The sequence below is a fragment of the Pangasianodon hypophthalmus genome, chromosome 10, assembly GCF_027358585.1.
Source record: "Pangasianodon hypophthalmus isolate fPanHyp1 chromosome 10, fPanHyp1.pri, whole genome shotgun sequence".
Taxonomy (NCBI): Eukaryota; Metazoa; Chordata; class Actinopteri; order Siluriformes; family Pangasiidae; genus Pangasianodon; species Pangasianodon hypophthalmus.
The window spans coordinates 2,300,021-2,312,009 of NC_069719.1; positions in this window are offsets into that span (position 1 = coordinate 2,300,021).

An 11,989-nucleotide genomic window follows, 5' to 3' on the forward strand; every position below is an offset into this window, starting at 1 on the left:
AGTGCTGACTTACTCCTACAGTGGATATAAAAAGTCTACACACCCCTGTTAAAATGGCAGGTTTTTGTGATGTAAAAAAAATTAAACCAAGATAAATCATGTCAGAACCTTTTCTACATTTAGTGGGAAATTGCAACATGTAAATTAAAGTCAAAAGCAATAAGAATCATTTTACGGAAAAAATTAAATAAAATAAAAAACCTGGATGCAGGTTGCAAGTGTGTACATCCCTAAACATATACTTAGTTGAAGCACCTTTTTCCATGGCATTCAATCTTTTTGGGTAAGAGTCAATCAGTTTGGAACATCTTGATGTAGCAATAGTTTGCCATTCTTCCTTGCAAAAGCATTTGAACTCTGTCAGATTGGCTGGGCATCTCCTGTGCACAGCCCTCTTCAGGTCACCCCACAGATTTTTGATTGGATTTAGGTCTGGAGTCTGGCTGGGCCATTCCAAAACCTTGAGCTTGTTCTGGTGAAGCCATTGCTTTGTTGATTTGGAGGTGCGCTTCGGGTCACTGTCATGCTGAACGGTGAAATCTCTCTTCTCTTTAAATGTTTTACCAGGAACCTTAAGGTTTTGTGCCAAAATTGACTGGTATTTGGAGCTATTTATTATTTTATTCCCTCCACCCTGATTAAAGCCCCAGTTGCAGCTGAAGAAAAGCAGCCTCAGCGCATGATGCTGCCATCTCCATGCTTCACCGTGGGGATGGTGTTCTTTTGGTGATGTGCTGTGGATTTTTTTTTGCACCAAACATATCTTTAAATATTATGGCCAAAAAGTTCAACTTTGGTCTCATCAGGCCATAACACATTATTCCACATGGTTTTTGGGAGATCGGGTGTTTTTTTTTTTTGTTTGTTTCTTTGTTTGTTTTTTTTGCTAACTTTAACTTTTTTTTTTAATGCTTCCATCTTGCCACGCTACCCCATAGCCCAGACATTCAGAAGAATTCGGGAGATTGTTGTCACATGTAGGGAGCAACTAGTACTTGCCAAAAATTGCTGCAATTATTTTAGGCCTCTTGGCAGCATCTCTGCTCAGTTTTCTCCTGGTCTTCTCATCAATTTTAGAGGAACATCCTGTTTTTGTCACTGTTGTGCCATATTTTCTCCACTTGTTGATTATTGTCTTTACAGAGTTCCATGGTATATCCGATGCCTTGGAAATTTTTTCGGAACGCTCTCCTGATTGATATTTTTCATCAATGAGATTGGCTCATGGCTTTTCCAGTTGGATGTTACCAAGACGATGTCAGGAAAATCCTACAGGAACAGCTGTACTTTATATGGGGTTAATCAGTAACTTTAATTGACTAATTAGTATTTAACATGAGTTTGAATGTGATTGGTTGATTCTGAACACTGCCACATTCCCAATTGTAAAAGGGTGTGCACACTTATGCACACTGGGTATTGCAAGTTTTTTTGTTTATCTTTTTTCCTGAAACATTTCTGGTTGTTTGACACTTGATTTTTATAGGTTGCAAGTTCACAATAAAGGAGAAAAAGGTTCTGAAGTGGTTTAACTTAGTTTCATTTTTTTTTACATCACAAAAACCTGCCATTTAAACAGGGGTGTGTAGACTTTTTATATCCACTGTATGTAGAAGGAATTGCAACAATCTACATGTGAAGAAGATGAATGCATGAATGACTTTTTCCAAATCCTGGTTGGCGAGGACTGGTTTGATATTTTGCAACCCCTTAGAGTTGATAAAAACTACAACTTAAAGACAGAGTTAATTTGTCGGTCAAATCCGAAGTCAGGATCAAAAATGCCACCAAGATTATTAACCTTGTTATTATGTTGTCTTCTGAGAAACATCCTCCTGGCTCTTAATGTATCATGTTGCCTTCTTGATCATCAGTGAGTGTTTGCACCTTTTGTAATAGTGGTGTTTGAGTTGCTCAGCTGTCCTCAGTGTGAAAAGATGGATCTCAGCATCATATAGCGGCTGTTGGAAAGGAATCAAATATGCAGAAGATGGTGGAAAAGCAGAGAAGGTGCAGGACCTGGAGGATTTTTCTGAAGAACAGAGGGCAGTTTAACTGCTCAGGACAAACAAGGGCCTCATGAACAACTATCACAAAACATAAAAACAGTCGCTGATCATCAGGTAACACACACAGTATTAAGAATCGAGCGTATGGAAACTTCTGAACTGGTTCATTTGTGTAAATTCAGTTATTATTGTATCTTGTGGACTAACTAAACATCTGCTATGTGAAAAAGCTTATTCAGGGCAGAACTAAATAAAAAACGAAATGCAATTTTTATGATCCCTCTTATTTTTTTTAATTATTAATATTTTGCAGATTCAATGGCATTTTGCAAGGCGTATGTAAACTTATGACCCCAACTGTATCTGTACAGTCTCCTTGGTTACCCTGAAAGGTTAATTTAAATAAATAAAATACAAGTTTTGTCAAGATAACTGTGTTCCCACAAAAAACAATCTGTTTTTTCCAACAATAAACCATACTTCAATGCACAACTCAGACAAGTGCCTGAGGGGGAAAAAAGGCAAAGGCTTTCAGAACTGGAGATGAAGTGGAATTCAAGTTAATACAACTCACCAAGCCCCATTACGAGTTCCTCGGTCCATCACCTGTTGGACTCCTGGAAAGCTCCTGTCTGTACTGATGATCCTCATCTTCCATATCAGCTACTGCAGATTATATAAGCAGATGGACCTCCATGTATCCAAATCATCAGCTACTCAGTCCTCAGTCAGCCCTCTGTTCTATACCGATGCCTTCCCTCCTCAGCAGCAAAAAGCCCGCCGGCCCAGATTCTGCGTTGTCTGTGTCCAGCTGTGCTGTTCAGCTGTTCTCTGTCTTTGTGAATGTTTCACCTGCCTTTGGAGCTGTTCCAGCACGCTTTGAGACATGATACAGCACACAATTGAAATAGATTCTTTCTTTCTCAGGCTGCGCAGCGAGCAGCTGTGTAAGCTTTAAAATCAACACAGCGCAACAGAGGTGTTTAGGGTGGGGTACTTAACATGGTCACCATCAGCCAGTCAGCTCTCAGCAGGTTTTTTTCAGGGTTGGATTTGAGTAGTGTCATCAAACTTGAATGATATCCTTAGCTTTAGTGTTCTGGGCAACTTTACAAGAACTGGCCACTGAGGGAAATTCTTGACAGGTGCTTGGACCCCCACAGATTGCCGCCCGCATACTGTTATATTTCAGGGTTTTTGATTGGTCTGTAATTTTGTGTGTTTGTCTATGTAGGTGTAGTATCATTATACCTTCACCACCAGTGTTGTGATTATTTGTTTCCTTGAAAATGTTAAAGCCTTAGCCTAACCAAGCAATTAAAATAAATATAATTATTACGTGGTCTCTCACTCAGCTCTGGCTATGACCAGGTTGCTATAGTGACAGGTATAAGGGCAGTTTAATTATGAATGTTGTTATGAGAATGGACTCCACTTATCTTTGAGGCCTCTGGAGCCACCGGAGAGAAAGACAGATTGTTTATTAGCTACGTGACCTCAGGGTACCATCTTCAGGGAGACACAGCACATTAGAAAACATTCATGACTAATCTCATCTGTGACCTGTGAAGCTTCACGAAAATAGCATCCTTTTGACAAGATCAGTGAGGGCTGATCCAAAAACCATGCTTTAATTTGAATCTTTTCAATTCTTTTTATTATTTTACTCCACTCCACTCTTCGTTTCTCTCCTGATGTTGTCTCAGCTCAGGCCGACAGGTGCTGACAGTGGGATTAATCTCCATTATCACAGAGAAATGAGATGTGATCAGACTCAGTGCAGATCTGCAGTCATTTGGCTTCATTTTCTTCGAAGGCAATAGACATACTCCTCTCGGCTTCCTTCATTAACTGTTGTTTATAGAGATAGATGCATGAAGAGAGAGACTGACAGAGAGAATGAGTAAATAAAGGTCTTTCTCGAGGCTGGGAAAGGGATAGAAAGAAAAGAGGAGCAATGACAGTAAATCTGAGTCGGGCTAGACTTCATGGGGCTACAGGAGATGAATTTCGTCTGTCACAGAGCAGTGGCGGTTCAGTGGATGAGGCTTTTAGGCTAAACAAGGTTGTGATTTCAAATCCCAGCAAAACCAAGCTGCATTTTTTGGGTCCCCAGTAGTGTCCTGTTTTAACCCGGGTCTGCGCTTTATGATTTTCAGCCAGAATTCTTCTGTCGTGAGTTGAGATCAGCAGTGTCATGAAGTTCTTTCAGTGAGAGAAGTTTTTGATTAAAATGCAGCTATGCTTGTCTGAAAGGCAATAGAAGGACTTTTCAGTAGAACACACTGGTAAAACCAATGAGCTTTTTTAAGAAAGATATGAATGAATTTAAAGTGAGCTGTAAGTGTAGAAGATGTGTGCTTCATCAGCTTATCCTTCAAACTGTGTGCATCAAATTACAAAAACGCTGCCATTATTTTATTAATATGACACATCAAAATGGGGATTTAAAAGCCTGGTGAAATCACCTACATCAAGTGCACACATTGCGAATTCCTGACCTCGATTTAGTATTTAGTGGCTTAATAAAGTTGTGCGCAACTTAACTTTTGGAGTACAATATTAAACCATAAAATGTAAAATAACAGGATGTGCTGGATCAAGTGTTATTTCGTGTTCTGCTGAATAATGAATGTGGAAGCCATTTTTTTAAATTTGCAGTGATCGTGATCATTACAACTAGGACTATTCATGCAATAATATGTAGGCGATATACAATATTAGATTTATTTCATCTAATGCTGATAGTCATAGAGTGTATGGCTGGATTAGTCTTTTCACTTTGAAATGATCTCTGTTTTTTATAGCATATTACGTTTGAATGAAAAAATGTTTGTAAGGTGAGTGTGCTTTAGACACTGACACTGTTTTCTTCTACTCAAGAAAAATCTAGCAACCTCAGAGATGTGACTGACACAGCAATGATTTTAATTATGTCTGACTGAGGAGCCCAAAAAATCGACTTAAGCAGCTGCATAACCCGACTCTGAATACACGTAACTTTCTCTATGTAAATATTTATGTAACTTTTGGACTTAATTCACCAACTCTGAACGGCCCTTGGTCAGTAACACTGCTATCAATTAGATGTACTGTAATTTTTCATGAGGTGTCACATTATTAGTGTACAGTATGTACTTTCGACTTTTCACACAAACAAACATACAAACACACACACACACAAACAAACCAATAACACTACTGCTACCTGAATCGATATCACAGCTAGGAGGTAAACAGTGAAAGCCACAAACTTCCTCTCCCTGTTTGAACTGCTGTAGGAGAAAACACTCAGGGGGCATTAGACAGTAAATGAGTCTTAGCATGAGCTCTGAAGGACAAAGCTAATGGCAGTGTTTAAAAAAAAAAGCCCACTACTTCCACTAGTTTGTCGTTAGATGCCATTGCTTTTACTACCATGATTAAAAGACTAAAGACTAGAATTATGCTTTTATTTTATTTTATTATTTTTTATTGTTAGGTTTAGTCTAGAATTCATTGAATAAAGACTACAGAAATTTTACACAAATTTCATTAAATGTTAATACTGTAAATGTACGTACTGTTAATTAGCACAAATCAAATGACAACTTTCTTAATTTTGGACTTCAGGTATAAATATGGAAGTCGCTATTCAGGACTCAGTCTGAATTTTAATTAAGATGTTCATTAAGCAGTTGGGATTAATATCACTCATTGATGTCACAAACATTTCTTAGTACATGTGTTGATTATTTGGCTTATTTCAGTTATTAACTTTAAAAAAAAGTAATGAATACAAGTGTTAGTTAATGTGTTAATAATACTGATGACTCATGGTGTGGTCATGTTAATTATAGTGTTAAATAATGTCAGGTAAGGGAACGTTAATATAATTACAGGAGCATCTTTTTCCAACTATGAAGCAATAGGTTTGTAGCTTTGGGTTCACACTAGCAAGTCACTCATGTCCCTATCACTTTAAAACATGGATCACATTCCCTTCTGTAAATGGGAACTAATTGCAGGACTAATTGCAGGTAGGAACTAAAGATGTGAGTGGAGAACTGATGAAACATCAGACCACGTGGCCTAGAATTGGTCCGAGGTATCATTCGAGCCACTCGTTTGGATTTGTCACTTTGCATTGTCTCCTCTTAATCTCAATTTTCTCTTTGTCTCTGAAATCACAGCTCCATGTTGTGCATTAAGGAAGAAAAGGAACGATCACCTGTCGCTCTGTGGCTTGCTTGTGTGATTCAATATGAGTGTGCAGAGATGAGGAGAGAAAGTTTCACATTTGTCTAATGGACCGGTTCTGAGGAAAATGTCATTACATTTCATCATATATTCGAAACATTATTGTTTAGTTGTCTTCCCTTTTCTTTACTTTTTTCCTCAACAAAATGTTCTGAAGAAGAAAAATCCAGGAAAAAAGATATTAGTTCACAGTTGTTTGTACAGAGGATAGAAATGGAGAAGGTGAGACTGATTGATTTTTTTTTTTTCTTCTTGAGTGGCTCAACCCTTGATGCTGTACAGAGTACCATATGGGTCTGCATTGATTTTAGAAAAGAAAGTGTCCAGTCACATTTGGTGCTTATTATGGCAATTTGTGAAGATCCATTTGGTCTCCAGGGGTTGGCGCCAACCTTTCAGAGGTTAATAATCATGTCCTGGTGGGCGCAGAGGTTTCTGCTGCAGCGTGTCTGGGTAATATTGTCATTTACAGCACTTCTTAGGAGGAGAACCTCAGGTATTTTAAGGAAGTGTTTTCCAGAGAGTGAGTGTGTTTCTCAATATGTGTATTTGTGTGTTCTCATGTCCTTGCCTTAAAGGCATCTCTTAATGCCCAAATATCGCATTCTAATGCTCAAGAACACAAGTACAAAAACAAGAACAAAAACCGAGGATGCATCAGTTGGTGACATGCCAGTCGGAACAAACTCCCATGATTCATTGCGACATCATTGCATCAGTAGAGGACTCAGGTCAGACGCATAATGAAGGTTCTTTCATTTAAATTCAACAGTGCACCTAATTCACATTTTGACATAAAATTTGTCAAATGCACATTTGGTACAAACAACACATAATATATCAAAGTTAATTCCAAAGTTTCGTAAAAACGATGCTCTCATTATTATAAAATAGCCTCCTTTATTAACTCATCTAGCTCTAAGTTGGCATTAGCTAATGGTGAATAGATTTTTTTATGATTTATAGACAATCATTATTTGGATGCTATATTAACTTATCAGTTTTAAACTGTTTTAACCATGCTGCTTTTTAGCCTGAAACCTTTTTATATAAAATTTATTAGGAAATCCAAACAGTGTATAGGTGCATTCTTCATTCTCTCTTGTCCTTGTGGGTTTGTTCTTCTTGTTCTTCATATTGAGAAATATCCTGAAGGTCTGACTTTTCCTCACGTTGGAAAACCTAACTCTTACATTAGTTCCAAAGCAGAAGCATGACTGAGCTTTCCAGCACCTGAAAATAGCCTCGAATAAGGAAGCCATGCTTCAGTGTTTAGACTTTATTGGGTCTTTTACGCTGTAAACAGAGAAGACGGGAGAGTCACATCAGTGGTCTGTCATTTGTTTATTCATAGATTCATCTTCAGGAACTGCTCTGGAGTCTATGGCAGGAACACTGGGCGTGAGGCGGGAATACCCCCTGCATGGGACTCCAGTAAAATCGCCCTGCACCATGCTCACACAGTATCATTAGTCTACCTAGTGGCATGATTTTGGGAGGTGGAAGAAAACTGGAGAACTTATTGGAAATCCACTGGGGCAAAGGGGAGAACATGTGAAACTCCATAGTAACCCAAGCTCAGGGTCGAAACCCAGGACCATGGAGCTGTGAGGCGACGACAGTGACTACATAATGATTTGTGGAAGGGATTTTGTATAAAGATGTTGATGATGGACAGTGACTGGGGGAACTGCTTGTCATCAATTAGTGGTGATCTACCAGCTGTTGGAATGCCTGCGTTATATACAGTACACAATCCAGGCGCTAGTGGTAGGTGGTCGAGCGAGTGGTGGCCAAGATCTCCAAAAAACAGTGCTAAATATGGCGTGATTTGCTCTGGTTTTCATTCTGGGCTGAAGTAAGCAGCAGGCTCATTCAGTTGAGCTGTTACCTGGTGTTAGGCATGGCGATGGCTGACAGTAGCCTGTATTCAATAAACCGCAGATGCAAGAACTAACAGAGAGGAGCATTATACTTTATAAACTATCTGTCCATAGTTCAGTGCAGATTCTCTAGCAGATACACTGTTCACATGCATTTATGTAAATGATTTTGCTGAAGGCAACTCATCAGACCAGAGACTAGCTTCAGGGCTAGAGACGGCTCAGAAAGGGAAGAATTTTCACAGACTTTCATAGATTTTTCATCTTATTAACTCTCTCTGGTCTGAAATCTGAAAACAATATTGATGTCCTGTTATTCTTGGTAACAATTTTTTTTCCTCCTGATCAACAAAACTCCACCATGCAACTTTAAATATATTTTAATACTGATATTAAGTTGTAGTATATTGTTACACTGAAGCCCATGAATTTGCGATGTGAGATTCATGAGAGCCTCAATTTCACACTTCAGTAAGAATCATTTCCCTGCACTAACGTCAGAACACACATTAACCAAATGTTATTTTAATATTCTTTGGTTTTGAATAAATAATAATTAACTTGCTCAACAAAGCGAGGCTCTGGTCACATTTCCACAGGTTTTCATATTTCAAACACACACACAAACACACACAAAGTTACAAAAATCTACTGGGACCCTACAATAAATTGATATTCTTTATTACATTTATTATCTACAAATAAAATTTAGTTTTTTAAGCAGACAACTCCAGGGTCCATGATTCGAATCAGGAATCAGCTTACTGTCACACTGTGAAACGTTTCATTTTTAATTTTATTCACACATCCTGTAACTTATTCATTCCTTTTTCTTCAGTATGCACTTTATCCTGGTCAAGGTCGCAGTGGATCCGGAGTCTAAACGGGAACTCTGGGAGTGAGGTGGGAATACCTGGTCACCACTCCACCTACTGGCAAGATTTTGGGACGTTGGAGGAAATCGGAGGAAACCGGAGGAAACCCACATGGGAAGAACATGAGAAACTCGATGAGAAGCTCATGATGGAACGGTGGACCCTGGAGCTGTGAGGTGGCATCTTCTACATCATGATGCTGCACACCCTGTAACAAATACACAGTCCTGCTACAAAACACCTTCAAGTTGAAGATGTTAGAGAGAGAGACACTGCGAGGGAGAGCGTTCATTATAACACAGCAGACATGCTGCTCTTTGCTGTGCGATGTGGAAAGCGACACTTGGCACTCCATCACTCTCCGCCTCGCCCTGAAAGTGCCGCTTTTTAACTCAGGGTTTCAGTTCAGTGAAAAAAATGGGCCGATCGTTTTGGTGTAATTTGGTTTCCTGATCATAAATTAAAGTCTCAGCAGAAAGTGGTGTGATAAATGACGGCTTTCCGGTGTTGCCAAGAATTGTGATCCTTTTTCATTTACGCTCACTTGAATCGAGCTCACAAGGCTCAGCTGAAAGGCTGATATGCATGGAGCACTCAACAAAGTGCACTTCAGCGTCTGCCCTTCATCACCGAACAATCATACAAATGTTTAATTCAAGTCTCAGAAGAAACGAGCAGCTCTTTTCTGCGTTCAGTGGCATTGAAGCACAACTCTGACCTTCAGAGAGAACGAGTGTAGATAGAGGGGACGCAACGAGAGCACACTTGAAGGAATTAAGTGACTGTTTCAAATTCTGTGAAGGTGACCGGGAGAGTGATGGAACTCTTACTACTGTGAAGTACCACAGCACGGCTGAATTCTGGATTCTGATTGGTCAGAATTTCAGCTCTGACACCATGGGTTTGTGTTAATGTGCTCAATCTAAGACATTATCATTTTTTTTAACATAACACCTCTTTCACAGTTTGGTGAAGTTTTCTGTAAGGAGATGTTTATTTAACATGTATGGAAGGAGTCTCCAGTGTCAGAGGTAAAGCTGTAACTTTATGTTTCTTGGTCACATGACAAACTGTGGTTTTTATGTCTTACTATCTTCAAGAGAGAGAAACAAGAGAGGCTGGTGAGAGCAACTGTTTATGGATGCTATAAGATAAATATTTCATGAATGTTCTACAACAACAACAAATATACTGTAACTATAAACGGATAAAAAAGTATGATGTCATTCTTTATTCATTTAAAAAATTTAATCGTTGGCAAATTGCTGTGGTATAAGAGGAATAAAACACTTTATGGTGTGCCGTTATAGGAAAATAATCAGCTTTGAGGTGGAAACAGTGACAGCACTTCATCATACCACCCCACTGTTGATTATTTTCCTATAAGAGCACAACACTGAGTGTTTTATTCCTTACTTCCGCCATATAATAGTATAAAGATTATACTATTAAAAATGAAAAATACTATTAAAAAACTAAAACTAAAAAAAAAAAATTATTTCAGAACACCTGGTCACATTTATTATTTTACACTGAGAGCCAATTCCTGGTGACCTGGTGACCAATTCCACACTTTCTCTCGGTCAAATCTACATACACACTGTATGCTTTGTTACTTATCCCCATCCTTAATGATTAATGCATTTGTCTTTCATTGTCTTTCTCTCTGCCTCAGCTGCCGTTATCATTGTTACTGGGTTTTTACTTTTTTTGCTATACTATTTTTCTCTCTCTTTCATCCTCTTCCTCTTTTTGCATCTTTGTGCGTGGAATAAAGATGATAGTAAAAACTATCTGAATATCTGAATTCCATCAAAAAACAAAACAAACAAAACAAAACCACAGTGTGAGGAAGAAGACATCCTCCAAGCGTTTATTTCCAAGTGGTAACGGGGAAAGGAGTATGTTATGATGTACAATGTCGAAACTAGGACGGAGATCAAGAGGAAGAAGAATGCTGAAGGCTGCAGTGTTCAAGGGAAAAGAAAGAGATTGTTGAAGACTCTTAAGAGTGAATTTTGAGCGCTGTACATTTTACAGTAACTCTGAGGCTACCAGAGTGATAATGTAAAGTGCAGTACATAGAGAATAAAACTGAAACAATATTCTGTGAGATTGCACAAACTGATGAAACTGATGAGTTTAACTGTAAAAGCTGAGGACATAAAGAGTGCTGAAACGAGTCCAGCGTGCTGGAGAACAAGACCACTGCAGGGGCCATAGAGAAGATGTGAAAAACACTGAGAACGTGAGAGCGAAAGAGAGAGAAAGAGAAAGGCTGACAGACCCACAGTGCCCTCTACTGAATTTAATCACAGAGAAATTGTAGTTGAATTCAGATTTGGTTATAAAAGAAAACCATCTAACGTTTTCTGAAATATTGAACTATTTTTAATACCAGAAGCCACTTCAGTGCTAATAAATACCACATAACTTTAAAAACGAGCCTATTAAAGGTAATTTTACTGTAACTGTGATAGTCTGATGGTGTGTTTTTACTCACTAAATAAATGCAATTCATCAGTAAACAAACTGAGGATAATGAGGAAGATTCATGAAGTTTGTGAAGATCTGTGAAAAGTGAATCCATGCTCCATGTGTCTTTCACGAACGAGTCAGCTCGTTTAAGTGAGAGTCGACTCACATATATGAGCGGGTTTTTTTGTTGTTGCTGTTGTTTATCTTTTTTTTGTAGATTTGTAAAATGCTGTTACTCTTACAGTGTGCTTATGTAGTACTCCTGAAAAGAAGTATAATGGAGAAGATTAATGATGAATTAAAGACGAGCGCTGCAGTGATGGCTTCCTTGACTCTGTATTTAACATTAATGAATAAGAAGTGAAGTGAAGTGACATGTAGCCAAGTATGGTGACCCACACTCGGAATTTATGCTCTGCATTTAACCCATCCAAGTGCATACACACAGTAGTAAACACACACACCATGAACACACAAAGAAAAGCAATATGCATATAACAAAAGT